We start from the raw sequence: 5814 nt of genomic DNA, 5'->3' as shown, positions 1-5814 counted from the left end.
TAAGAGAGATCTACCACCTTCATGGTTGGAGCATGCATATTGTTAGAGAAGAACTTTGGGCCGCTAACTAAAGCCATGATTCATGGTGGAAGTTTCAGTTTGGACATATATCCTCAATCTCATATGAGAATTAATTGTTGCCACATGCTTATGCATTAAAGAGGAGTCCATTATCTGTTGTCCATGTTGTCCCGGTATGGATGTCTAAGTTGAGAATAATCAAAAGCGAGAAATCCAAAATGCGAGCTTTCTCCTTAGACCTTTGTACAGGCGGCATGGAGGTACCCCATTGTGACACTTGGTCAAAACATGTGCATTGCAAAGATCCGGTAGTCCAAGTTAATTAGGACAAGGTGCGGGCACTATTAGTATACTATGCATGAGACTTGCAACTTGTAAGATATAATGTACATAACTCATATGCTTTATTACTACCGTTGACAAAATTGTTTCATGTTTTCAAAATAAAAGCTCTAGCACAAATATAGCAATCGATGCTTTCCTCTTTGAAGGACCATTCTCTTTACTTTTATGTTGAGTCAGTTCACCTATCTCTCTCCACCTCAAGAAGCAAACACTTGTGATTAATCGTGCATTGATTCTTACATATTTGCATATTGCACTTGTTATATTACTCTATGTTGACAATTATCCATGAGATATACATGTTACAAGTTGAAAGCAACCGCTGAAACTTAATCTTCCTTTGTGTTGCTTCAATACCTTTACTTTGATTTATTGCTTTATGAGTTAACTCTTATGCAAGACTTATTAATACTTGTCTTGAAGTACTATTCATGAAAAGTCTTTGCTTGATGATTCACTTGTTTACTCATGTCATTACCATTGTTTTGATCGCTGCATTCACTACATAAGTTTACAAATAGTATGATCAAGGTTATGATGGCATATCACTTCAGAAATTATCTTTGTTATTGTTTTACCGCTCGGGACGAGCAGAACTAAGCTTGGGGATGCTTGATACGTCTCCAGACGTATCGATAATTTCTTATGTTCTATGCCATATTATTGATGATACCTACATGTTTTATGCACACTTTATGTCATATTCGTGCATTTTCCGGAACTAACCTATTAACAAGATGCCGAAGTGCCGGTTCTCGTTTTCTGCTGTTTTTGGTTTCAGAAATCCTAGTAACGAAATATTCTCGGAATTGGACGAAATCAAGACCCGGGTCCCTATTTTTCCGGAGCCTTCCAGAACACCCGAGAGCCGCCGGAGGGAAGCCACGGGGGCCCCACACTACACCCCGGCGCAGCCGGAGGGGGGCCGCGCCGCCCTATGGTGTGGGCCCCCCGAGCCCCCTCCGAGGCTGCCCTTCCGCCTATTTAAAGCCTCCGTAGCGAAAACCCTGATACGAAGAACCACGATACGGAAAACTTTCCGGAGCCGCCGCCATCGCGAAGCCAAGATGCGGGGACAGGAGTCTCGTTCCGGCACCTGCCGGAGCGGGGAAGTGCCCCGGAAGGCTTCTCCATCAACACCGCTGCCATCTCCACCGCCATCTTCATCACCGCTGCTGCTCCCATGAGGAGGGAGTAGTTCTCCATCGAGGCTCGGGGCTGTACCGGTAGCTATGTGGTTCATCTCTCTCCTATGTACTTCAATACAATAATCTCATGAGCTGCCTTACATGATTGAGATTCATATGATGATGCTTGTAATCTAGATGTCACTATGCTAGTCAAGTGAGTTTTACTTATGTGATCTCCGGAGACTCCTTGTCCCACGAGTGTAAAGGTGACAAGTGTGTGCACCGTGTGGGTCTCTTAGGCTATATTTCACGGAATACTTATTCATTGTTGAATGGCATAGTGAGGTGCTTATTTATATCTCTTTATGATTGCAATGTGTTTGTATCACAATTTATCTATGTGCTACTCTAGCAATGTTATTAAAGTAGTTTTATTCCTCCTGCACGTGTGCAAAGGTGACGAGTGTGTGCACCGTGTTAGTACTTGGTTTATGCTATGATCATGATCTCTTGTAGATTGCGAAGTTAACTATTGCTATGATAATATTGATGTGATCTATTCCTCCTACATATGCATGAAGGTGACAGTGTGCATGCTATGCTAGTACTTGGTTTAGTCTTTTGATCTATCTTACACTAAAGGTTACTAAAATATGAGCATTATTGTGGAGCTTGTTAACTCCGGCATTGAGGGTTCGTGTAATCCTACGCAATGTGTTCATCATCCAACAAGAGTGTAGAGTATGCATTTATCTATTCTGTTATGTGATCAATGTTGAGAGTGTCCACTAGTGAAAGTCTAATCCCTAGGCCTTGTTCCTAAATATCTGCTATCGTTGCTTGTTTACTTGTTTCTTGCGTTACTACTCGCTGCGTTACTACCGCTGCGTTACTACTTGCTTGTTTCTCGTCCTGGGCAAAGCACTTTTCCGGTGCCGTTGCTCATACTTATTCATACCACCCGTATTTCACTATCTCTTCGCCGAACTAGTGCACCTATTAGGTGTGTTGGGGACACAAGAGACTTCTTGCTTTGTGGTTGCGGGGTTGCATGAGAGGGATATCTTTGACCTCTTCCTCCCTGAGATCGATAAACCTTGGGTGATCCACTTAAGGGAAACTTGCTGCTGTCCTACAAACCTCTGCTCTTGGAGGCCCAACACTGTCTACAAGAATAGAAGCTCCCGTAGACATCAGGGAGCTGCCCCCCGAGCCCATTCAGCCATGGCTACCTCCATGTCTTCTGCAGAATCCTCAGCTTCTTCTGTCTCGACTAGCGCTACCGGACGCTGGAACTTGTCTTGGTACAATTCTGGGTGGCGCTGCTCATACGACGTTAATTTCTGAGCCATGTGCGCCAGTGAATTGTAGTCTACTTGGAAAGCCAGATCCTTGATCGGTGTTGCGAGGCCCAGTGCTGCCAGATCGACTGCTTCTTTCTCAGTTAAACGAACCGAATAACATCGGTTCCTGACAGTCCTGAAACGTTGAAGGTATTCTGACACCGTCTCTCCCCGCTTCTGCCGCACCTGCGTTAGATCGGCAATGCCAGCCTCGGTAGCTTCTGAGTGATATTGAACGTGAAACTGCTCTTCCAGTTGCTTCCACGTCCGGACTGAATTTGGTGGCAACGAGGTGTACCACCCAAAGGCTGATCCAGTGAGAGATTGTGCAAAAAACCTTACACGTAACGGGTCTGATGCTGAAATCATGCCCAATTGCGCCAGATATCGGCTCACGTGCTCGATTGAGCTAGATCCTTCCGCTCCACTGAATTTTGAGAATTCTGGGAGCCGATACTTGGGTGGCAGCGGGATCAAATCATACTCGTCGGGGTACGGCTTGGAATAGCCGATTGTTTTCCTCTTCGGCAAGATGCCGAATTGGTCTCTCAAGATCGTACTGATTTGTTCCATGGTCTGAGCTGCAGGGACCGAGTTTTCTTGACTCGTTCCGGTGGCATATTTAGCTAGCCACGCCTATTTCTCGGCGTCTGCTCCAGAAATCCCTGTTGGTGCAATCTGGTTCGTGCGCGCCAAGGTATTGCAGTCCGGCACGTATGTGCACACGTATCCATGCGGGATCTCTTTAGGCGGCTCATACAGGAATTGGCAATCACAAGGATCGTCGCCTCCAACCTTGTAGACGACGTACGCCGGTGAACCCTGTAACTCTGGCGCCGCAAGCGCGAATGGCAGCGGCGGTCTGGTCTGGAACGGTATTTCTCCCCGGTGGGTCCCTAGGGTAGGTCCTGATGGAGAGTACTGATGCTTCATGATTTCCTGAACCACGCGAACCGCAACGCGCTCAAAAGCGTTCACCAGGCTCTCAGAATGACGGTGTAGGGAATGAGCCACCATGTAATTAATTTCCTGGCGTAGAGCTCTGGTGCGTTCCTCTGAAGAGGTAGACATGTCTACTTCATCAAGGGCGCCTTCGGGTGAGAACCCTTTCCATCTAATGCCATGTGAACGGGTCTTCATGAAAGAGCCGATGAGTTCGGCTTCTAAGACGGCTTTTATCTCATCATATTTCTTCTTGTGCTCCTCAGGCAGATCTGCATACGTGACTAGTTCGCCCGTCACCTCATCTGCAGATTTTGACATGGTTGCTGCAAACGTCGACGCCGTTGTTGTTGTAGAGTGTCCCACCGGGCGTGCCAGAATGTGTTGCCTACCAAAACCCACCGGCGAGCAGCGACGGGCAACACGGAGAGCCGGGAGGCTCCCAGGACTGCTGGTGGGCCCTGGTCCCTCGGGCGACGGCCCGCAATGCTCCGGCACGCACGTCCAAGCTGGTGCAAGGGCGTGCCACCTGACCTATACCTGGTCAGGAAGGTGATGGATTGCTTCGACTAGCTTCCTGCATGGCAAACACGTAAACATTAAATACGAGCCCCGATCGGCTCTTAGGTTGCTGATGTCTACGGTAGCTTCTATTCTTGTAGACAGTGTTGGGCCTCCAAGAGCAGAGGTTTGTAGAACAGCAGCAAGTTTCCCTTAAGTGGATCACCCAAGGTTTATCGAACTCAGGGAGGAAGAGGTCAAAGATATCCCTCTCATGCAACCCTGCAACCACAAAGCAAGAAGTCTCTTGTGTCCCCAACACACCTAATAGGTGCACTAGTTCGGCGAAGAGATAGTGAAATACGGGTGGTATGAATAAGTAGTAGCAACGGCACCGAGAAAAGTGCTTTGCCCAGGACGATAAACAAGCGGTAGTAACGCAGCGAGTAGTAACGCGAGTAAAACGAGTAAACAAGCGGCGATAGCGATATTTAGGAACAAGGCCTAGGGATTAGACTTTCACTAGTGGACACTCTCAACTTTGATCACATAACGAGAATAGATAAATGCATACTCTACACTCTTGTTGGATGATGAACACATTGCGTAGGATTACACGAACCCTCAATGCCGGAGTTAACAAGCTCCACAATTCAATGTTCATATTTAAATAACCTTAGAGTGCAAGAAAGATCAACACGACTAAACCAAGTACTAACACAGGCATGCACACTTGTCACCTTCACACTATGTAGGAGGAATAGATCACATCAATACTATCATAGCAATAGTTAACTTCACAATCTACAAGAGATCATGATCATAGCATATGCCAAGTACTAACACGGATGCACACACTTGTCACCATTACACCGTGCGGGAGGAATAAAACTACTTTAATAACTTCACTAGAGTAGCACATAGATAAATTGTGATACAAAACACATTGCAATCATAAAGAGATATAAATAAGCACTTCACTACGCCATTCATAACGGTGAGTAAGTATTCTGTGAAATATAGCCTAAGAGACCCACACGGTGCACACACTTGTCACCTTTACACACGTGGGACAAGGAGTCTCCGGAGATCACATAAGTAAAACTCACTTGACTAGCATAGTGACATCTAGATTACAAGCATCATCATATGAATCTCAATCATGTAAGGCAGCTCATGAGATTATTGTATTGAAGTACATAGGAGAGAGATGAACCACATAGCTACCGGTACAGCCCCGAGCCTCGATGGAGAACTACTCCCTCCTCATGGGAGCAGACAGCGGTGATGAAGATGGCGGTGGAGATGGCAGCGGTGTCGATGGAGAAGCCTTCGGGGGCACTTCCCCGCTCCGGCGGGTGCCGGAACAGAGACTCCTATCCCCCAGATCTTGGCTTCGCGATGGCGGCGGCTCTGGAAGGTTTTCCGTATCGTGGTTCTTCGCATCAGGGTTTTCGCGACGGAGGCTTTAAATAGGCGGAAGGGCAGCCTCGGAGGGGGCCTGGGCCACCACACCATAGGGCGGCGCGGCC

This window comes from Lolium rigidum, chromosome 1 (genome assembly GCF_022539505.1).
Source record: "Lolium rigidum isolate FL_2022 chromosome 1, APGP_CSIRO_Lrig_0.1, whole genome shotgun sequence".
NCBI classification, from domain to species: Eukaryota; Viridiplantae; Streptophyta; class Magnoliopsida; order Poales; family Poaceae; genus Lolium; species Lolium rigidum.
This window is presented reverse-complemented; position numbering follows the sequence as displayed.